This window comes from Hetaerina americana, unplaced genomic scaffold (genome assembly GCF_022747635.1).
Source record: "Hetaerina americana unplaced genomic scaffold, ioHetAmer1.1.p SCAF_9, whole genome shotgun sequence".
Taxonomy (NCBI): Eukaryota; Metazoa; Arthropoda; class Insecta; order Odonata; family Calopterygidae; genus Hetaerina; species Hetaerina americana.
Genome location: NW_027287538.1, coordinates 20,698,610 through 20,722,999, shown reverse-complemented (window position 1 = coordinate 20,722,999; position 24,390 = coordinate 20,698,610). Strand labels below are relative to the sequence as shown.

Here is a 24,390-nt window from a genome sequence, read left to right as displayed (position 1 = left end):
GTTTTTCCGCTCTAATAATCAAGATACGCTGCTCAGTTTATCATAACAACGTTCTACGAATATAGCCATTAATTAGATGTTTAAACTTTTTCCTGCTATGCTCTAAATTGTTCAACAATTCCAATAAGTAGTTGTCTTTCTCTGCAAAACAGGCGTTTACGAACGTAAACCTATACGTATACGGGAGTGGTCATCCAATTCTAAGTAAAATTCGTGAATTTTAGCCATGGTGACCGCCGAAGTGTTAGCGGGTGCGTTGTTCTTGGTACCTTATTCTTTCTATACTCTGCAAAATTAAATTTTGCAGGGTACTGAAAAAACTTAAACTCAGAACTCAAGATCAATCTTAAGCGGCCTTAATGTGTAAGCAGATATGGCCAATTATAATTGGCTTAAGTATTCACGTTTTATCGATTTTTTCATCGAGTACGTACGTTGCAATTATTATAACAGCCAACCGTTCGAGTCCAGGTGCATGTTTGTATAGCTACTGTGCGTCATTACCTGGCGAAGCAACAATCTTCCGACATAAGAAACAACTCGAGAGTCGAACATGGACGCTACTTAAATCTAACCGTATAGATGGCGACACAGGTGTTACCGTGGTGTTTTACGCGGCATTGCCGATTCTTTCACTCAAATATGTCTGGAAATAAAAGCGAAAAATGCAAGATAATATAGTTTTTTGTAAGAATAAATACCAACCCCACCTTGACCATGAAAAACACTTGAATATTGGCATTTAAGCGGATCGAAATGGGTAAACTCTCACGTATAACAACTTAGATTTTTATATTTAAAAACAAACGCCTTCACTTTTCAAAATGTCGAAATCCAATTTTAGCATCAAGGACCAATTCCCTTTATAATATCTCCTCTCAAAGGCTTAATAATATCGAAAATTCATCAATACCAGACCAAGAAGTTCAATGTTAATAACAAATACTCATAAAATAAAATACTCAACACGCTCATAAAAATACGAGTACTTCACGCACCGTAATTTAAGGCCCACAACGCTCAAAGACCCTAAAAAATCAAGCCTATAATCTAAACCCAATACTCTAATATCCTAATCTAAGTTACGCCATAAAGACCAACTCGAAGTAAGAGGCTAAGTCAATAAATAAGTCGCAAATGTGGCTGTTGGCTACAACAGCAAACAAAATACTCCTTTCTGGAGGCTATCAATGACTTCTAAAGAGTTGGTATAAGTATCTCTGAACAGGGTGAATACAGGTATGTAGAAAAATGAAATAAATTTCATGATGCTACTCTGATTATTATTGCCTCTTTCCAGTTCTGCGAGTTATTTATTGACTTACCCTTTTTATTTAAGTACCCTAACATTAATTCCCCTGTTAATACTAAGTTGATCAAAGTATTATGGACTTAAAAGGAAAAATTTCGCTAGGAAAAGAAGCATTCTCGCGAGGATGAGACTATTAATGACAGATACGTTGAATAAGGATCTTAAGAGAAAGCTCATCATTAAAAATCTTAATTAATCGCGAACATTATACCAAAGTATGACATGTATTTCAGCAGTATCAACTCACAATCCTCCTAGGGTTATTCCTCCGCCTCAATAAGGATCTGTGTAAAATCTCGGATTAACTATGGAAATTATGGTGAGTAATAGCACGGGAAAACCATGTTTTCTCACGGTCACTTAATACAAGACAATTCTTTTAGAATGCAATTAAAAGACTACGAACATTTGTGCCATTGATTTTTTAAAGGCGAATTTTCGCAGGTGAACTCTATTCTCAGGCAATACCTTCCTAATGCTGGATACTACCTATTTGTATAATTTAGATATGTAATTACTAAGCTAGCAAAAAGATAGCGTCGGGAGTGAGGAATTGATTGCTTTGAAAAAAATGTGAAAGAGATCTTACGTCTATTTAAGAACCTTTAAAAATATAATCCAATGTATTTGCTAGCCAGATGGAGTGTCGCTAATTGTTAAACGCAATGCCAAGTACCAAATGCACCCAGTTCTTTCTCACAGAAGTAGGATTCCCCAAGACGCGTATACGGTGTCAACTTTTCTACGCCGACTACGCCTTAATTACGTCCAAAGAAAGGTGACCCAAAAAATGAAAGTGATCCTTTGTCGACCTCTTCCAAAACGTTGCATCTGAATCACTTTCCAAACCGCGTTTGTTCTTCTCTCACCACGTGATGGACACTAATGGGTTTTTTTGTATTACTTGCCCTTTTTTTACCGGGAAAAACAAACCCACTCAAGCCTAATGAGTCGCCTCGCAACTCGATACTCCATTCATCGGAGAACCACGACATCCCAGGAATGGAAGGGAGAGGTTTCCGCTGCCATGGGAACACGTTAGTTTGTTTTGAACAAATAACAAACAAATTGAGTCCACCCCTCCCCCCCCCCTCCCCCACGGTCACGATACCGAATGGCAGGGCTGGCGCTTTGGTTGGGCACTTTATTCCAAAATTTTATTACGTAAATAGTTATAGATCCTCCAAATAAAATACTTTCACATCTACAACTACATCTTAATCATACACACGACCCCGAACTTAAAGAGGGTGCATGTCAAGGGATGACTTCCCTCAACCCCCACCGGGAAAGCAGTATTAAAAATTGAGTTTTGCATAAATATGGAACAAGTAAAGGAGGGTTTCGGAGTGTGCTTTCCAGAAGAAGTTGTGATGAGTGGGGGGGGGGAATCAAAAGAATAATAGTGTTAGGCTCAGGAAGAATTAGCAAAAAGAGGCGGGAGTTGACGTCAGGCGACTTAAGTAAATGATTAAAGAAAATGTGGTGAATACTTTGAAGTGTAGTTTTGTTTACGAGTCAGAAACTTGGTCATTAATGGAAGGATGATAAGCTTGAAGTAAAAGCCTTTAGGAAAGAATGAAGACATTAAAAGAGAAACGAAAAGAATATAAACAGTGAAATTCTGGGCATGGTTGGAGAGAAGATAGAAAGAAGGTTGTATGGAGAAATTTGAAGAAGGCAGGACAGGTGGAGGAGGGATATTTTACTGAGAAAGGCACTGGGATACTGAGGAAGACGGTGATTACGTAGAGGGGAGAATAATGGGAAAGGGAAATGGAAGAAGGAATGGAGAATTAGTATTTTGAATGGAAAATTGGGGGTTAAGAAAGTTTGCTGAGCTAAAGAATAAATTATCGCAACATTTAGGGTGGGGTTCAAGGACATTTTGTGTTCTTCTTAATTAGAACAATTAGTGTGTACTTCCAAGGTTCATTAAACACATGTTATAGACCGGTAGAGTACCATTACTTTCAATATAAGAAATTGATATTTCAAGATATTTGACGGAAGCTTACAAGCACTCTGGTGTCTCAAAAAATGTAATAAAAACTACTACAAGCGTTGCGATTTGAACTACTAGTAAATAAATAGGAAAACAAGTAAAGGCTTTAATTTAAACAATGACCACAAAATATACAAAGCGAACGGTAACTACGGCCGTATAAATATAATGGGAAGAGTTCACCCCAGCCGTACTCTTATAAATGGGCAAAGGATGGGTGAAGGAAATTGGAGAAAATACAAGCAGTAAATCGATAAAAATTATAAAATTAAATAATTAACTGAAAATAAGACCAACAATAAATATAGTAAAAAACTGAAAATAATTGAAATATTTAAATACCGCAAACGGTTAGAACAATGAAATGGAGGACTGCAAATAAATCATGTACTATCTAGCTTGGATATACTATACAGCATTGATCTATCAATGCTATATAGTGTATCCGAGCTAGAGAGTGCGTGATCATTTTTCGTTTATTATATTTCTTAATTTTATTTCAATACGTGTGATTGATGGGCCCCTGACGCAGAGGGAAACCTCTCGTAAGCCCTGATCGAGTGAGAGTGTATGCGACTAGCAAGGATCACTGCTGCATAGTACATCCAAGCTAGAGAATGCGTGATTAATTTTCACTTTTTTAGTATTCAAAAAAATTTTTGTATTATTCTAAAAATTTTACTACGTGCGTTTGAGTGCTTGAGACTAGCATAGATCAATGCTGTATAGTATATCCAAGCTAGATAGTACGTGATTTATTTGCAGTCCTCCATTTCATTGTTCTAACCGTTTGCGGTATTTAAATATTTCAATTATTTTCAGTTTTTTACTATATTCATTGTTGGTCTTATTTTCAGTTAATTATTTAATTTTATATTTTTTATCGATTTACTGCTTGTATTTTCTCCAATTTCCCTCACCCATCCTTTGCCCATTTATAAGAGTACGGCTGGGGTGAACTCTTCCCATTATAAATGACCACAAATCTACAATCATTCAAGCCAAAGCTAAGGTGTGCGGCAGAGGGTGATTATGCATCAGGCGTGCCACTCATTGGCCTAAATGACATTTACCAATTGAAATGGGGAAAAATGTGAAGCAACGGAGAGTATATTAACTACTGCCAGGATTCAATACGATATCAAAGTGGGATATGCTTCTCCAAGCTTGCAACAACAGCTTCTATTAATTAGAGGAACAATTAAAATAAGGTTACACATGGGGAAGCCTCTTTCCCCGTACCTCCTGAGATTTCCCAGGAAGATCTGGTGCCTGCAAAAAATCACACAGCATGGGTGAAGCCTAGGCGCCCCCGGGAATCGAACCTGCGGCCTCCGGTAGGTAGCCCAGCGTTCTATCCACTTCGCTACCATGCTAGACCATCATACATTGAAACGACCTTATCAATTTGAAAAACAATCACTTAGGCAACGGTCGCAGTATCTCCCGCGGCTCTTATTGATTTGATTAAATCTATTTTCTTAATTAAACTAGGTAGAGATTTTTACAAGGGTAAACTTAAAAATTTAATTCGGAGTAATTGGATGCATTGATACCATCGGCAACGCAACACTTAAGGAGAAAATCTGGGTGAATCAATGTATAAGCATAGACACGCACATACAAAAGAAGAGGTTGGGATAGGAAAAATATGATGCGATAGATCATAGCTGTTTAAATGTTGGTTTGAAACATAAACAAAACCCTCTCCGGAGCAATTGAAATTTTTACCGTAAGTACCACTGTCAAGGTCGCATACGTGGGGTGCGACCTATAAACGGAACAAATTCGAAGAAAGCAATAAGGAGAAGGGCTCCTTTGAAGTTTCCACGCCGAAGGAAAGATTCCGAGACAGTAAACATTAAGACTGTGGCTTTTTCTATTTTGAAAACACGTTGATCATTGGAATTGGAATTTTGAAACGCGGGACAATTTCAGCATAAACCACAGCGAGAATATCGACGAGAGAAGTCCTTTTCACATGAAATTAATATTGAGCGCGTTCTATACGTCCATTAACAAGTGATCGGTTCATAAACCAGCATAACTTCTTTTAACTATAACTTAGCTGTCGGTCGGGTCGCCTAAAATGTACTACTAACTACAGATATAAGGAAAAGGGATTGGAATATACATAAAAGACGACGAACACAGGAATGATGGGGAAGGACGAATCGAGCAGATCACAAGCGTAAAAAAGTTTCCTTGACCGGGACTCGAACCACTCATCTTAGACTTGCCGGGTCGATGCTCGTACCATATTCAACGGTAGACTACAACATAAAAATTATGCTTGATATTAATAACAACATTAATAATTTAACCTACCGACTGCGTTGTTCTTCATGGAAACAACTTGGTTGTCGCAAGTCGAACGTCGGCCCGACGATAACTTCTCGAAAAACGAGGCAGGAAAGGAATGGTTGTAAATCCAAAAATATTATATTCTTCGCTTTTCGAAAGGGATCTATCTTTATAGCACCTTCGAGCAAATGCTCGAGGGAGGAGAAGTCGTACAGAGAGAGATGAGAGGAGGCGGAGAAAACCTTCCCCCCCCACCCCCGCCCTCCCCACCAACACACACTCATCGATGGCAGAAACCTTTTAACCCAGTTCCCTTGATACGTAGTAGCTCCTTCGAGTCTCGGCGGAAAAGAGGGTGGAGGTGATTCAGCTCCCACGCCATATCCACTCAGGGAAAAGAAAACAGCGGTGAGTGGAAAGGAGGGAGGGTGGGAGGGGGAAAGTGTTCCTTCAAGTGAGGAAGATTCTTAAGGGGTGCTTTACCAAGAGAGAGAAAGAGGGAAGGCTACTGGAAAACTGCTATGCAAAACAAGATCACTTAAAAAGACAAAGAGTGAGAGGGTTTAAGATAGCCGTTTTGCTATCAAGGGCTACCGACTGTTAAAAACTTCAGAAACCCCAGGAGGCAAAAGACGATGCAAAAAAAAACGCCTTCGTCCCAGTTCCTATCAACCACGCATGTAGAAAACACACTTATTCATATGCGTGTGTTAATACGTGAATACATACAACAGTTATGTACATATATCTACATGGTATCCTGCTCAGTTCACAGTTAAGGTATGCGTCATTGAGTGATCCAACACCAGACAGGCAACAATGAAAAATTAGTTTTCCTCGATTGTTAGTTACAATAACTACGTAAAAAAATCATATATTAGAAAAAATTCTAACTAGAACAAAAGAATAAATTAGACTCAAACTTCCTAATAACAAAGGTATGCAATAATTTTACATTCCCTCTTATCAACATGTGTCTTAAATTTATTGCAATTAGAAGTAAGTTAAACCTAAATATTTGGGTGCTTTCAAAGTGTTGTAAAATTATTTCAACCGTTGAAATGTTTAACTTTTCTGTAAGTAACAAAAACTTAATTGATATATTATATTGATATCCTTGTCTGGTTTCCACTCAACCCATGCCACACCCCCAGGTAAAGATTGATTACAGTTCATCATGTAGCTATGTATAAATACAACACATTTGATGAAACTACTGCATATACAAAGATAATTACGTGGAGTGAAAAACAACGAGGTAACGGAATAAGATTCAACACACTGACGACTGAACCAAGTCACCAATCCAAAGATATGTTGAGTGTAGAACCCCCATTCTTGCTGACAAAAAGTCAAAAGATGTCGGAAATGCTTGCATACAAATGTTAAGGGGTGATATAACTTTTAAATGTGGCGAGAAAGTTCTCTTTTCCAGTAATTCAAAATGCCTGGGATATGTTGACTGTGTGAAATAGAGAGTCTCATGTCTCTGCATCGAAACGCTTCGACCACTAAGCTACCGCGTAACTTAATGAATGAAATTTGAGTAAAAAAAATGAGGGTAGATTATAAATGGCCGCCTCCACTCGCTCGCATGTGCATTGTTAGCGACATCACCAAGGAAACGAACGCACAACAACAAGGCGTCCCGTCCCTCCATTGCTACGCACGCTCTTTCGAATCCAATAATGTCAACGGCCGAAGGAAAATCAGGTGGCTGACTCTACTTCTACGACTAAATTGCACCCTGAAACCTAGCGGTTGGGTGCATGGCAAGGGGTGTTTTAACATCGGGTAAGCAAATTGAAGAATTAAGGTGTCCTTAGATCTTATTTACCAATAAATATGCTAAATAATGAAAATATTATAAGTTATGTACAATAGTGGTAACTGCACTACGGTGCCTAAGTGAGACAAACTTCTTCACGCATTAGAGACGAGCTGCTAGTAATAAGAAGGGCAATAACTAAAGTTATTCGATGTAACGACAACATACTACTAATGACAGCTTACTAAGTTTTGGTTTAGAGATGAGGTATATGCGGGCTTTTTTCTCTCATTCTGAAGGTTTAATGGGTTAAATGGAATAAGGGGCCATTAGGTCTCAATTTCGCCCAAATTATCAATTTCGCATCTTCTATCTATCTATTTAAGGTTTCAGTCAATGCCGCGCCTCGCCCAGTTTCCCCATGAATTTCTACTTTTAGAATGGTACCCTTCAAGTCACCGCTAGTCCCAACCTAGCTCCTCTAATATGTTTGATACGCTATTCAGTTTGTCATGACAACGTTTAACAAATCTATCTCCTCTACGCTGCCCGCGATTCAAGATTCAAGATTCAAGGTGTTCCTGAAACAGTGGGTGTTCGGGAAGGAATTGTTCCTTTTCCAATAATTAATTTAACCTTTAATTGCTATTTTTCGCACCAACTCTGTATTGCACTCAAGGTCATCTGCTAATGCTCAGAAACATGGATATCTTAGTAAACCACTTCGTCGTCCTGCGTAACTGTAGATACACGCTTGCCATTTATGCAAGCGTGATTCCCAATATAATTCCTCTAACAATCTAGGCACTCTTCTAAGTTTGCAGAAGTCACACCCCAACTGAGCCGTCTCCAAGGAAGTCCTCCATTCCATCGAATCAACAATCGGCGACAATGGAGCGAGAGATTCCTGGAGTTGTGTGGAAATCGATAATCACTCGGAAAACTTAACTCTTGCTGACTGCGAACCGGATGCGTCAACTATCATCTGCCCCTTGAGCTCACGAGAGTGGGTATAATAGTCCATAAGACACTGCCAAGAAGCAGTTGGGAAATACCTTAAGCCGATTCGCACTCGGGTTGGAGGAGGGGGGATGAAATTTTAGTTGAATCACGGCTTGGGTGTAACGAGACGAGGACACCACATGGGAGGGAGAAATTGGCAATGGACGACGATACTAATGCAATTTTCCACAGATTTACCGAAGGAGTTAATACGACGGAACCACACGCTATTTGGATTAGAGAAACATTGAGCTATTATTGAACAGATATTATTCATGAATTTTCTAGAAAGAAAAAGGCTAAGCTAAACAATAAAATAGGAGGGCAAAAACTAGAGCAGGTAGAACAGTTTACGTATCTCGGTAGTGTTTTGGACCAACATGGTCAAAGTAGTAGAAGTAGTAAGGAGAAGAATTGCGCTAGGCAAAGAGGCTTTCATAATGAGGTGACAGGGACGTTGAGTAAGGATGTTAAGAAAAGACTCGTAAAAACTTTGATATGGAGCGTAGCTATGTACGGTGCGGAAACGTGGTCATTGAAGCAGGAGGATAGACGTAGACTGGAGGCTTTTGAGTTGTGGGTGTGGAGAAGAATGGAGAAGGTGAAAAGGGAAGGAAAAAATCAGAAACATGCATCCCTAAAAAGAAGAGAAGCCTGAACCTACCGGCAAATATAACCCTTCATCCCACCCTTAATCAAACTCATCGTGATTTTCCCCCACCTAAGGAAACTCCTTCTAAGCAGAAAAAGAATAAAATGAAACAAGGGCCTGGCTCTCCTGATATCCCAAATCTACTCCCACCTGATCCTACCTGAGCATCCTATCCCTCACCTCCATTCTCACCTCCATCCTTACTACCAAATCAACCCGTTATCACCATAATAACATAAAAATAAAAAAAAATTAATAAACAAAAAAAATTGCTTAAAATGAAAAAAAAAATTAATTAAAATAATAATAAATAAAAAAAAGAGGAAATAAAATAAAACAAGACAACTGAACTCTCCTTGCCACTCTACCAACCTTAATAAAAAAATTACCACAACAAAAGTACCAACCCTGCCTCAAAAGGATGCGAATCCGAAGGAGTAGTTATAGGTTTACTTCCAATGGTCTGGTCTGGAGAAGGTGAAATGGACAGAGAAGAAAAACGAGGAAGTACTTGGTATGGTGGGCGAAGAGAGGGGTTTGTTGAGAGAAATCCTATGCAGGCAGGAAAAGTGGCTGAAGGGGGTATTGACCGGCAGCGGGATGTTGAAGACTATAATTGAGGGGAGAATGTTAGGCAAACGAGGAAAGGAACAGGATAGGGATGTTGGACGGGATGAAGGGAGGAAGAAAGTACTCAGAGATGAAGAGGGACCTGATGTAGCGTAGGATGTTGAGTTTTGCTAGGGGTCACAAATTATTTAATTAGTAATTATGTCCATCCAAAAGCCTACCTTAACCGGTAGATTACCTAATAATAATCATTATTATTCATGAGTGTTCGGAAGACCGTTTATAGAAGCAATGAACTTTGTAATCGAACTGTTTACAGTGAAATGTTTCCCTTCACCTTCAAAAATCGTTTGGAACAGACAAAAAACTCATTTGTTAGTTGAAAATAGATGTGTCCTTTAGAGAATGTATCGGGTCAGATTGAGTTTTTCCTATTTATAATTTTTTTCACTAAAAATCTATTTTTCCACCATATTTACGATACTTGTCGAAACAATAAAAAAACAGATTGTTCGCGATCAACACTGGGAAGATTGACAGCGCTCCTCGCAAATCATCTGATGGAAATAAAAACCGAAAGTCAGAACTTTGGAAACGGAGACGTGTTGATAAACCATATAACCATAGTGAAGGATTTTCCCGTTTCCCAATGAAGACCAGAACAAATGCCTATGGGCCAGATGCCCCTCTCCTTTCAGACTGTCTATAACACCTCTAGTTGTAGCGACATGAATGAGGAAGACGAATAAATAAATGAAATACTTCTGTGTAAGCTAAAGAAATTTAGAAATCACTGACAGGGTTTTAAGCTGTTTAAAGGTGCTTCATGGCAAATACCTTAGCATATTCCTTGCCGAAATGAACTTAGGACTCTGTTGGAATATTCTCAATTAGTTCATTCCATTTCAAGAACCCATTAGATACAAATCACCTGAAGAAGCTCCGAAAGAATGCATTGAGGTTCTTTCCACCGTAGCTTGGTTTACATGATTCACTCACAATGGTGATAGGCTCATTGGTCAATCAATTAACCACTCCTATTAAATAAGTTTGAAAAGCATATAATATACTGGTTATCCCTATCCTAGAATACTCGTCCATAGTATGGGATCCATATGAGGTGGGACATATTAGAAAGATAGAAAAAGTTCAAAGAAAGGAAGCAGGATATGTACTCGGAAGGTACAAAAGAACAGATAGTGTCACAGAAATGTTAGATATACTGAAATGGGAGAGTTTGAAAAATAGAAGAAAAAGGAGTAGGTTAGGCGCGATGTATAGAATTGTTAAAAAGGACGAAGCGTGGGAAGATTTATGGCAAGGGATAGAAAAGCCTAACTTTATGGGAAAAAAATGGACCACAGTTTCAAAATAAAAATATAGGATGCAAAAAACAAATAAGAAAAAATACTCTTTTTTAAATAGAACTATTATTGATTGGAACCAGCTGTCTGGAGGTTTGTTTGAGCCGTTTCCATCGAATTTTAGGAGCTTTAAGTGTAAATGTAAAGCAGCCACTGGGTAATAAACTTCATTGTAGTTATTGTTTGTATGTGATGTGGAAGTGTCATTGTATGTAAGAATATTTTGTCTCCTATCTGTTTTTCTAGTGCGTGTATGTATGTATTTTTCCATGTAAGAGTGATCATTAATCAGACTTGACCGTAGCCACCAGGAAAATCGCCTAGCTGCAACGTAATTCTTAAATAAAATAAAAAAAGTTGCTCATTTCTCAAAGCTAGAGGTCAGTTTACAAGTCCTAGTAGTTTTGTGGACATTCACAGATTGCTGATGATGTAATGAATGACCTAACACTTATTACTTGCCCATACCATGCAATATGCAAATTTGGAAGTTTTATATCAACTAAAGACTGTTTTCAGAGGACTTTTGAACCAACTTTCAGCTTTGGACAGAGAGGCATCTGGAGAGGAGGGGGGAGGGCTATTTAACAAAAAGGGATCAGTCAAAGCTTCACCTTGGAGGTATACACTCGCCCATAGGCGTTAACTGTATACCAGGACCGCAACCTTGACTTTTGATTTCGGGAAATGGGTAAATAATTTTAAATTTAGAGACCGTCGGGTTTTGGTGAGAGGGGAAAGGAGAAAGGGAGTGAGGGGAAAGTTTATGATAAAAGCCTCGACCACTCCCTCCCCGCTTCCTGCATTTGGAATATTTATAACGGTTGTACCGGTTCTGGGTTATTCGTCGACGGGTGTAGTTTCTAGTAAATGCCTACCGACATGATGCGCCCGCTCGTCCTATGCCCTCCTCTTTCCGATCCTCTCCAGGTTGTCAGTGTTTTAAGTCAATGAGCTACCCGTCTCTTAGACTTTAAGACATCTACTCTCCCTGTAATTCATCATCTCACACTTAGCTCGGATATCTCCTCCGAGTCGAACGACGTGCCTACCGTAAAAGCTAAGCGAATGAATGGACTTCACATTTAATACTATAAACCAAGCGACTACACCCAGCTTCGTCGGCCCAATTTATCCGCGCATGCAGTTGTAATTGGATTCATTTCGTCATAGAAGCATTTTTATGTACGTGTGTAAGGTAAGGTAATAACGTGTACGGATAAATATAAATGATTATGCAATTGAATTATTGATTTATTCAATATACAACGTGATTAAGAAGTACTAATGCCATTATAACGAACATTTATGTATGCAATGTGATCATTATTTCAGAGTATTCGACCAGATTTTGTCGGGCAAAATGAACACTCGATTCGCAAAAACGATCAGGTACAATTCAAAATTTTAACTCTTCAAGAAATAATGCGATATCATCGAATTTCGTAGCAACCGTGTACTGAAAAAAATGATGCACTTCAAAAATTAACTTTCTATAAAAACGATTATTACACCAGCTGTTTACAATTTACGAAGAGACTGCTCAGATGTCAGAATAAATTAAGACATAAGATTTAATTAAAATGGTATAATAGCAAAAGAAAGGATCTTGAGTTCAATTCTGTTGAATAAAATATCAATTTAATAAATTTTCACAATAATAAAACTCTTTCTTGCAAAGTTTATATATAACCTACAACAAATTTAGTAGTTTCAGGTAGGATATGGTGGAATTTGAACTTAATAAGGAAGAGATACTAACAATTTTCACTAGATTAAGTTTAATGGTACGACCGGGTGATTGATGTACAGGTATTACATTGAAACCTGGTCGTACTATTAAACTTATCAAGTGGAATATTGTTACTATCTCTTCTTTATTATAACCTACAAGTTTAGATACCATATTAAAATAACGTGGGTCGCGGCAGTCCAGTGGGTAGAGTTTGGACTGCTCACCAGAGGGTCCCGGGTTCGATTCCCGGGCAAGGACTCTGGGCACCTGCAGCTCCACCCAAGCTTAAGTGATTTTTCGGGTACCAGATCTTCCTGGGAAACCATAACCGGCACAGGGAAAGGAACTGGCCCCCCTACCCTGATGCGTGAATTTCACACACCGTAGAGGGCTTAGTACTGGGTGAACTCTACCATCACCTACCAAACCGACCTTCGGGTTGATTACTGTGTTTATGGTTTTTTATTAAAATAACGTACGTGAATAGAATTATAAATTTCGCAGGTAAAATACCAGTTATATTTCCAAAATTATTGATAAGTGAACGTAATGATAGGTGCCTAAGTGGGAAATCTACATGAGGGAGTCAAATAGAGATATGTTGAATGGAATGAAGGAAGTAATGCGAAATTGAAGCTGGATTTATTTTAAGGTGTCAGGTTGTGCATTACAAACTGTATACATTTCAAATTTTTCCGTTTCAAAACAAGTACTTTCCCTTTCCTTGCCTGAGTCACTGTCCCAATCACATAATTACGATTTATAATTTATTAAAATACAAGGGCCAGGTGATACGTTATTCAAAATCAGCTGATCTGGTAGGAACAAAGTTGACCCAGACATTCGCATAGGCACTATTCAAAGGAATGAGCGGACGGATTTCACAATTCATTCGAGCTAATTTTTCCGGAGAAATTTGCATACACGCAAGATGGAAAATTATTGAGTCATATTCCATGAATAACTTGCTTTAAACACTCTCCCGTTGAGGGGAAAAAATGGAAACACGCTGACAGCGACGCAAATGTCCTCTGTGTGGAGGGCATCAAGTTGTGTTTATTCACGTGGGGCTTAGCGAGGTGAAGAATTGTGCAGTCAGTGTCCACCCACAATCTACTTTAAGTGATGTCCGCTGATAATTAAGTAGTGATATCGACCTGGAACTAAGGTGAGAATGGTGCAGAGTTTCGGCTAGAGGGTTTTCACTTGGGTTGAGGAAAGGCGGATAGATGTGGAATGAGAGAGAAAACGAATAGATAAGGAGCTTAGAAATGTGGAAATGAAAGATAGTGATTCAGATCAAACAGTCACAGAAAATACAAGAACGAAGAGGTGCCGGATGAGTAGACTAAGGAAGATAACTGTTCGACAGAAAGAAATAGAAAGAGGAGGAAGAAATGCATCGGATGTGTGCAGAGGAAGGATAATTTACCACGTGATATACTTGAGGCTACGGCGAGAGGGACAACCGAAAAGAGGAAGAAGGAGAAATAAGATATTTGATTAATTCAAAGGAGGAGGGAATTGTAGACTTCCATCAATACATCTACATGTTATCCTGAAAGCCAAAACTAGGGTGTGTGGCAGGGGGTGATTACACAAAGGCATTCGGCATCAAAAATTAAGTTTTGCTTAATTGTTAGTTACAATAAATAATAACCATAAACACAGTAAATAACCCGAAGGTAGGTTTGGTAGGTGATGATGGCAGAGTCAACCCTGCACTAAGCCCGACGGCGTGTGAAATTTACACATCAGGGTCAGGGTGCCAGTTCCTTTCCCTGTGCCGGCTTTGGTTTCCCAGGAAGATCTGGTACCCGGAAAATCACATAGCTTTTACAATTGCATTTAAAATAATTGCAATGATGCAGGAAATGATGACCACAGGTACATACACCACAGTATTCAAATGGTATGATCGGGTTGAACTTAGTCTGGTGTGAATGCGCCCCCTGCCACACACCCTAGCGGCGGTTTGCAGGGTATTTAAAAACATAGTGTTAAACCAAAAATACTTTTCCCCCACTAGTACGGTCGCATAGTGTTATTCAGGTCCCTTAATTGTTTTTTGTGAAAAATTAATTATTCAATCTATCTGTTCTACACTCAATCTCTCGAATTTTATTGACATAATATCTCCTGCCGTAATACGATGGGGGTGATCATACATTTCCATCATTAATGCTAAAGAGACACCAACTTCCAATTTATGCAAAAGGTTTCATCTGTAAGGTAGCTTTCGCTAGAGAAGGGTGGCAAACGTGACCCGCGGAAAAAGAAAACACTTGATTACGAAGTACCGACATCTACATGATACCATCCAAGCCAAAGTACATATAAGTTGGTGTTTGGCAGGAGGTGCTATCACACCAAACATTAAGGATGCGCTTAATTTTTTAAATCAAATTAGAATTGATCGAATAAAGAAAGGAGTGCATTCCGTGAAATATTATGTGATCAATCAAGCGAGAAAGAAGTTTTGAGACTTTCAATTTTTCCCCTAATGGACAAATCAGTTCCCTACTTGAGTAAAATTTTCTATGATCCGTCATCGTAAATATTACTGGGCGACTGAGAAACCTGGAGATACATTATTGCACTCGAGAATGAAGGATTATTCCCAGTTCCTATCTTCGGAAGGGAAAACGAGTGAATAAAAAACAGAAAGTTTTTTCATTCACTTTCTCCGGCATCAATACGTACTACACAACAGAGACACGGAGAGATACCGATTGAGGTCTCCTGGTATTTGCTGAAACCACATCCTTTCGCAAGCACCCTAAATTAGGTAGTATTTAGTCGCCCCAACTATCTGATATTCTGACATTTTCATTGATTCTCATTTTACTGAACAATGTAAGTTTTGGCATGAAATCAGAGATGAACAAGACTATAAATAACGTAAATGAGAAGGAATTCAACATCTCAGAATAGGGCAAATACTTAAGTGCAACGCTGACATCAAGCCGCAGCGTTTTCTATACACACACAAGAGAATCATATGACGTTGATTTTTCACAGAATACGAGATCTTCTTTAGAAACGCAAAGTTATTCGATTCTTTTTTGTGCATTAGAATGTGATTCCACAAGATATCGGCCTTAACCGTCTCTCATATTCAGCCCTCATCAACGTTTATCTGGAGGAGGCAATGAAAGAAGCTCAACAATTGGGCATCAAAGGAGTCAAAGTGTCTAGCGAAGAAAGAAGAATGCTCTAAAATCGCAGATGGTATTTTTTTAGTCCTCTTGCAAGCCACCGCTAGCTTATTTGGCAGGGGATGATTACATGGCGGCCTAATTTTGATCAGAATTTAAAAACAAAATGTTAGTTGGAGAAATGTAAGAGAACCTGCAAACAACTCCGAATGCTATGGACTAAGTACTTCGGAAATATATTAAGAGTATCCATAATTAGTAAAGTAAAATCCCTGGGTGTGGATCGGAGAAGATTAAGAAGCAAATTATGCCACAATTCAAGAGATGAAAATAGAAAAAGTGGAATATTACATCTATCTCGGGTAACAATTTGGATGGAGAAAGTACGACGGACATCAGGCTTTCATGAAGAAGAGGCAACCAATATTTACAAAGAAAACCCGAGGTTGTAAACAAGGAAGCAGTTTTTCAAAACGTTTGTATGGAGCATGGGGCATTATACGTACGGCTCAGAAACATGGAACATAGGAAAGGTAGACGGTTAAGAATTTAAGAAGCCTCCGAAACATGGGTTCTAAAGAGGAGAATGCGGAGAAGTAAAATGGATGGAATAAGTGAAGACCGATGAAGTAGTACATGCAAGAGTTTAATAAATAAGGACCATAAAGAGAGAAAACTCTACAGCAAACAAGAAGAACTATACATGGATTATATGACACCTTTGAGGCACCCAAAGGATTAGTTAAAAACATAAAAAGTACAGAAAATTGATGGGATGATTTCGTAACAAAAGACCAAGAGAGACAAGCATACACAAGGAGACGAATTGAGAACGACGTAAAACAAAGAAACTTATTAGGCAGGGGGTGAGAGGAAATGAATTAATATCAAATAGAAAAGAATAAAGGAGTGCAGCATAGCCAATCATTAGTATTGAAACACAGATGATGTCAATATTTAATATTCTCCATTCCTCATTTTGCACACTCCTGAAATGAGTACACGGTGAAAGGTTGACAACATAAGCTATGGAAAGATGAAGGCCAACGAACAGGAGTAGAGGGAAACAAAGCAGGCCACGACAGTACAATGCCGGATGAAATTACACAAAAGGCAGAAAATGTGGGCGCATGATATGCAATGGGAGAGCGGTAGATGGGAGAAAACGTTCGGTGAGCGGGGCAGAGAGATGGAAATTATAGGTTACCTTCAACGAAGAGAAAAGGAATGCAAACGATGAAGATGAATTAGGAGTTAGTATCTGTGGATTGGATCAACACTCTCAAAAGATTGCAATAATAGCATACACATTCTATGCAACATAGCAACATAGAGAGGTAGAAAAAGATCTGTATACTGAGTAGATACGGCGAAATTAATACTGAACACTTTTGGAAGACTGTTACGAAATACGAATACATTAAAAGGCGGGCGGATGTTATCGGAAAGTTTGTTTGAAGCGAAATGCTAGACAAAAAGCGACTGAATATTTCCCCTACATAAAAACTTCTTAGCCTTCACATTATTGTATGGAAATGAAACTTCCACATGTCATGGCAAATATGGATGTTTATTGAAGTGGGAGGTTGAATCGGATTCTTAAGGAGTGTTTCTGGTAAGAATAAGAACACCTGGGGAGATCGGGATTGTATATATATATATATATATATATATATATATATATATATATATATATATATATATATATATATATATATATATATATATACATACCTATATATACATACACATATATGTATGTGTGTATATATATATAAACATATATATGTATGTATGTATATATATACATATATATGTATATATATACATACATATATATGTATATATATAAACATATATATATATATATATGTATATGTATATATATATTTATATGTGTATATATATATATATACACACACGCACATATAAACCATAAACACAATAACCAACCCAAAGGTCGGTTCTGTAGGTGATGGTAGAGTTCACCCAGTACTAAGCCCGACGGCGTGTGAAATTCACACATCAGGGTAGGGGGGCCAGTTTCTCTCCCTATCCCGATTATAACTTCCCAGGAAGAAGTGGTGCCCGATAAATCACATAGCTGGTGGAGCTGCAGGTGCCCAGAGAGGACCCCTTGCCCGGAAATCGAACCCGGGCCCTCTGGTCAGTCCAGTAGTCCAACGTCCTGGACTACCACGACTACTATGTCCATATATATATATATATGTATATATATATATATATATATATACATATATACATACATATACATAGAGTGGCAGCCCAGGGGTAGAGCGTTGGCTACTGAACTGACCGGAGGGACCGGTTCGAGTTGGTGTGTATGTATGTATGCATGCATGCACGCATACAGGCCTGTACATACATACACACCAACTGTCCTTTGGAAAAATAAATCTCGACCTGAGGTTGTTTCAGGATAGTGGTATATAAGTGGGCTTTTCCAAAAAAAAAATCCTTTCCAACATGTATAATCTAAACGAAACAGGGCGTCACCACGACGACGTGCTCAGTTTCCACGATAGTCACAGTCTTCAATCAAGCAGATTGCATGAGGAAAACCGGAATCTGGTATCTCGAAATAAATGAGAACATCGCCCTTTTCGGGTTCTGATTTAAGGCTGTGTTTTCCAAAGTTCCAACCATTGTCGCTCGTAATATTTACCAATATTTTGCAACAAAACTTTAACTGAAGAAAAATTCACGACAAATACTCATAAAGTATTACTCAACCACAATTATGAGGAGTTCTTCCCTCTATGTCAGAAAGCGGCTGACAGCACATAACGAATTTCGCGCTTAAAATAATATACACTTTTCTTATTTGATCATCATGTGTTTTTTTAGTATGTTTTTAAACGTAACCTAGTTTGAATTTTACGCATGCGCATACATTACATTGTAAATGCATTCGCCATTTATATTGCGCATGCGCATCAAGAATGGGGAATGTATTTTCGTACATTCTCATCGCTTTCAACAATATGTGTCGCAATTCATTCAAATTTTCATTGAAATATGATGTCATGCATTCAAATTTACTGTTATTGTTTATTTTATTGAATAAAGAATAATCTAATTGTCTATCACATATTTTCATACGTCAAAAAGTCTTTTACGTCATCCCGTTAAAATTGTCCCAATGGGATCAATTTTAATAACATTCAGCGCCATTATTAAAAAAGACAACTGCTTGATCTGAAACGAATTTAGCAACTATGGGTTTTCACCGCGTAATACATCCATTACTACGCAATTTTCTGGAAGTTGAAGAAAACAGTCGAAGAGCGAATCGCTCATTCTTCGCTGGAAATCCGGAAAAACAGGTTGATACTGAAAATTGCCCGCGGATATTTGCCGCAAAGATGAAAGATAGAACAAAACTAGACATCACCTGTTTCCATAATTTGACTAGACATCGTTACGAAAAACCAAAAGAACTACTTAATATTATTAAAAATAAAGTACAGGGTTAGGCTTACACTGTAACATTTTCTACGAGTAAAAAAATCATTCGTCTTGACTGGGACTCGAACCTGGATCTCTCGATGCCCGGTCGAGTGGTTTAGATAGTTAAGCTACCGAGACGTTGTCTTACACTCCGAATATTTGGACCTGGGAGTCTCACGGCGCACGACTTCGAATACTTATATTACCTATTGTATGTACGGTATTTCTTTATAATATCTGGTTCCTAAAAGAGTCCCTAAAATTTCAGCGTGTATTAATACACCTAGATAGCTTAACTGACTAAAACAATCGGTCGGATATTGCGGGACCCGGTTTCGAATCCCGTTAGGGGCGAATGGAGTTTTTTACACCTTAAAAAAACCACTCGGTCGATCATTGCGGGATCCGGGATCGAATCCCAGGAGATTCTATTGGATCTATACACTTGAGCAACTGCTGCATTGCAATTCAAATTTAGCGGAAGACTCCGTAAAAAGTTACTCTTGCGGTATTTCCTGCGGTTTCTTTGAATTTTTTACTGGATTAGGCTTTGGTTTTTTTATTGACGTAGGCAATAGGTACGGTTATACCCTTTCCTAACGCGGCACAAAATATCCTTAGACCCCATATCACATTGACTCATTACTTCGCTCTGCACACTTTTCAAGGCCCTTAATTCCATCTAAGATGCCTATTCTGCCTTCCTCCCTCTACCTCTCTTTCCCAGCTTTCTCCTTACTTATACGTTAATATATCACCGTATTCCTCAACATCCCATCTCTCTTAACATCAAGCACTCCATCCAATTATATCGCCTTCTCCGAATTCCTCCCAATATCATTTTTTTCACTCTCCTACCATTCCTATCACTTTCTTTGCTTTCTTTTCCGTCCATTCGTTAACATACAATTTTCCTTTTTGACTCAACGAGCAAGTTTCTGAAGCATAAAAAACTACACTCCAAATTGGTGTTTTCACTAGTTTTTTCTCCTGAGATTTAATAAACGTGACAGTCATCAATTACTGTATCTTCCTGAAATATTCCTCATTTATCGCTATTCTTCTTTTAATACCCCGGCCACTTTGACCACGTTTCTTAAAAGCACTTCCCATGTAATATAACTGCTCTCATTCATGTCCTCCAACACTATTTTTTATTCTAAGAAACTGCGGGAGATGCCACGACAATAGCTTTTAACGTAGTCATCCGTTAAATGGGCATTACAATTCAACGATTTCAGTCTGTAAAAATCATTCCTTAGCGCATTCCTATTTCTTGAGAGCCTCAATACCCTAATTTTCTTATGATTGAATCTTCTCATTGAATTAATTGTCATACCAATACTACAACGTGCCATGCACTCGTAACCCTTTATGTTGATTAACTGAATAACGCTTGATCATCCACAAATGTGATGAGTTTCTCAAAATATACTTTCACTCCAGTCCTACCTATTTCATCTATTTATCTAAGAATATATCTAAATAAAAGTTCAAGCATATTACAAAGTGATTTCAAACATAATGCAATTTATCTATTGCATTACTACCTATTAATCTCATTCATTCTCCTATTCTATCCTGTGTTCACCTATTAATGAGGGTGGCCAGAGTGTCGGGGAACTTAAAAATGAAAAGTTGCGTTTGGTAGAGCATCGTTCAGATAAGGAGGAGGGAGTTGATGATGGACAACTACTTAAGAGAAAATGCGAAGAAAAATATTTTAGATCAATTTACTCGTAGTCTTGAGTGTAGTTCTGCGTGGCCAGGAAACTTGAACTTAGACACAATAGAATGGAAGCCTTTTAATCGTGGGTGTGGAGAAGAATGGAAAAAATATAAAGGGAGTGAAAGGAAAACGATGAGATCTAGGCATGATATAGGGAATATATATAGAGATGGCTGCTGGGGGAAATTCAAATAAGGCAAGACAAGTGTATGGAGGAGATTATACTGATAGGGGCAATGGGATGCTGAGGAAGGCGGTTATACATTGAGGGGAGAATACTGGGAAAGGTAGGTAGGGGAAGGAAGTGAAGAGTAGCTGTGCGAATTGAGGGAGGTAAGAAAGTATGCAGAGCTGAAGAAGAGTTACTGTTACACGTAGTAGTAGTAGTTTTGAGGGGAGGCGACCGACAGCTGAGGTCATTTGCGCCATAGGGGATGGATAGGAAAGGATGAAGAGTGGAGAGAAACCCGGCGTCGGCATTAGCCTACTCTTTACGAAAGGCGCCAAGGGGTCCGCAGCTTAACGTCCCATCCGACGGACGGCGTACTCACTCAAAGTGCCCTCCACAAAGCACCTCAAGTAGGGATCGAGATACCTCTGAAAAATATTCAACACCGCCGGGATTTGAACCCGGGCCCTCTGGGTAGGAAGCCAGTACGCTAGCCCCCGCACCATCTCGATCCCCACTGTTACACGTACTATGGGGTTTAAATGTTATTATGTGCACTCGGAGTCACAACCTAGGATTACTGCATTGTGTAGTGCTTGGATCCGTGATAAAACTAGCCTAACTTCATAGGAAAAATGCTGATTGTTATGTACACTAAGGTATTGCTTGGAGGAAAACTAGTGCTGCAGCTGTGAATTCCACCTTTGACTGGTCGACTACTGTTTTGTCAAGCAACTGTTAAATCCGCGTTAATAACAATAATTTCCAGGGCGACGATCGGAATGAAAAACCCGAGAGCAAAACTGTATCAATCAAGTATTTACCTTAATTGGAGACTTTTCCTCGAGAAGGTTTCGAGAGAATAAAAAAGTTCCTTGCGTTCCAACTTTCCTATCGGCAGCCTCGGTTCGGTCCTCCGGGTTGTGCGAGGAATAAAACACAACTCCTATAGAACAAATCAGAACACACGCACTGGTGGTGGTATGGTTTATAAGCTCTTCGGTGTATTGTCTATCCGTCTAGGGGAGAGAAATGATTGCGGGCAAAAGGCAATATATTTTGCCTGGCGAAAGGTAGTAGATGGGGAAGTAGTGACGGGAGCAAACCACTCCACAGCTGGCCTCCTTGACAAGAGCTTCCGAACCAAGCCCACCGGACAAAGTTCCCCGACTGACTGCACTCGGCCGCTCTACTCTTGGGATATTCCGCTCAACAGGCTACACTTCTCCTTCCTTCCCGCCGCATCCCCCCTCCTCATCTCATTCCACCCCTCCCAAGCCCGTTTCCCCCTCTCCACTCACGTGACGCATAAGGTCGCGTCAGAGCGAGATCCCTTTCCATCGCCCACTATTCCTTCCAACCCCACCTACTCCGTTCAAGAAATACCGCTTACCGAACACTCCCTCCTTCTCTCGCCGCAAAGCCTCAAGTGCGCGGAGGAGAAGGGGGGGGGGGTATATTAAATCCCGTCGACCAGCTGATGGGTGTAAGTTTTCATTTGTTTCTCTTCCAAGAAATCGATTCGCAGAGAAAATATATGCCTATCATTGAGCAGTCGAACGATAGGCATCTTTTTTATCTCTTAAAAAGGCCGTTTTAAGCAAAGTTTACTTCATTTAGAGCTAACGGCGATGAAATCAATTATTTTGCTACTATAATTACTGTTAGCATTCACACTTTATCATTAGCATCACTTACTTTAGATTTTGAATGGGATTGGGATTATTGGGATTAGAATTGAATGGGTTTTGGATGGGACACAGTCTTTAACAAACTATACAGTTATACATTTAATTGCCTCTCTAAACAAAACAAACAACTTGACAACCGATACTAGAGTAAACTCGTCTCCAATTCCGCTTACTTCCATTCTCTCATCATTTCGTCCAACATTATCCTCTTTTCCTCCCTTATGTCTCCAACCTACCCGTCACGCTTAAAATCAGAAACTATCTCCAATTCTTTAATTAATCTCTTCACACGCGTAGAGGCGCTAGTTACATAAATAAAATAACAGTTTTCTAAGCTCCATCACTCGTGGGTAAATGATGACATATTAAAACTTTTATATCAGCTACAGGTGGTCATGGAAATAACCACAGTTATCAACCCAATGTCCATTTGATAGATGAGAGTGGAGCTCACCTAGTCTCTGATTAGGCGTGAGAAATTCCCACAAGTCCCTATTTAAGTGTACATTCTGTGGTTACCTAGTCCTTTGTCCTAGTACCCAAAAAAAAATCACGCTGATTTGGAGAGGCCAAGGGTGACCTGAGGCGTCGCTCGAAATCGAACCCAGACCCTCCATTAATTTACTCAGCGCTCCAAAATTTAATAAATAAAATTGATTTATAAACATACTTTCGTTTATTACGGTGAAGCACACGAGTAGACACAACGTAATCAATACGCATAGTTACGCGATAGTGAGTGAGCGCGGGATCGGGTGGAAATTTATTGTCAATGAAGAGTTCAAGAAGATTCAAGTGGACGGAAAAATAAAATAAATGAGAAATCCGAATACAGAAGCTATGATTGAGGAGAAAAAGAAAGAATACCAGGAAGCTGTTGGCAAACTTCTGAATGAGGATTAGGGGATAAGTTGAAGGTTTGGAATATTAAGTCAAAGGTTTGGAGGGTTACTTTATAGTAATGTCAGCTGTCAGACCATAAACAGAGTAATCAAGCCAAAGGTCGGTTTTGTAGGTGATGGTAGAGTTCACCCAGTGCTAAGCCCAACGGCGGGTGAAATTAACAAATCAGGGTAGGGGGGTCAGTTCCTTTCCCTGTGCCGGTAATGGTTTCCCAGGAAGATCTGTGTATGCATATATGTATACACACACATATATTTTTTTAATATACAAAAAAAATATATACAGATACCTGTATATACACAAAAAAAAATATATATATATATATATATATATATAATATATATATGTACATATATACATGTATATATATACACACACATATATATGTATATATATGTAATTGGACAGCAACAAACAATATAGAAACACATAAATAGATCACTCATCCGTCTTCATCGGAAGATATAGAAGTATGGTAGAGGAAGTGATTACTTCTATATCTTCCGATGAAGACGTAGCAGGATTCCGTCGAAATGATCAAGAAATAACGTGTGAGT

At 38.9% G+C, this 24,390-nt stretch overlaps 1 protein-coding gene across 1 annotated transcript in view; it reads right to left on the bottom strand.

The window, feature by feature from the left end:
- The window catches only part of LOC139698640 (alpha-tocopherol transfer protein-like), a 78,140-nt gene extending 55,710 nt beyond the window's left edge, over nt 1-22,430 (bottom strand). The window contains exon 1 of the mRNA XM_071597495.1: nt 22,064-22,430. The gene's annotated coding sequence lies outside the window, so the exon portion shown is untranslated. The remainder of the gene's footprint in view (nt 1-22,063) is intronic.
- Nucleotides 22,431-24,390: the final 1,960 nt, after the last annotated feature.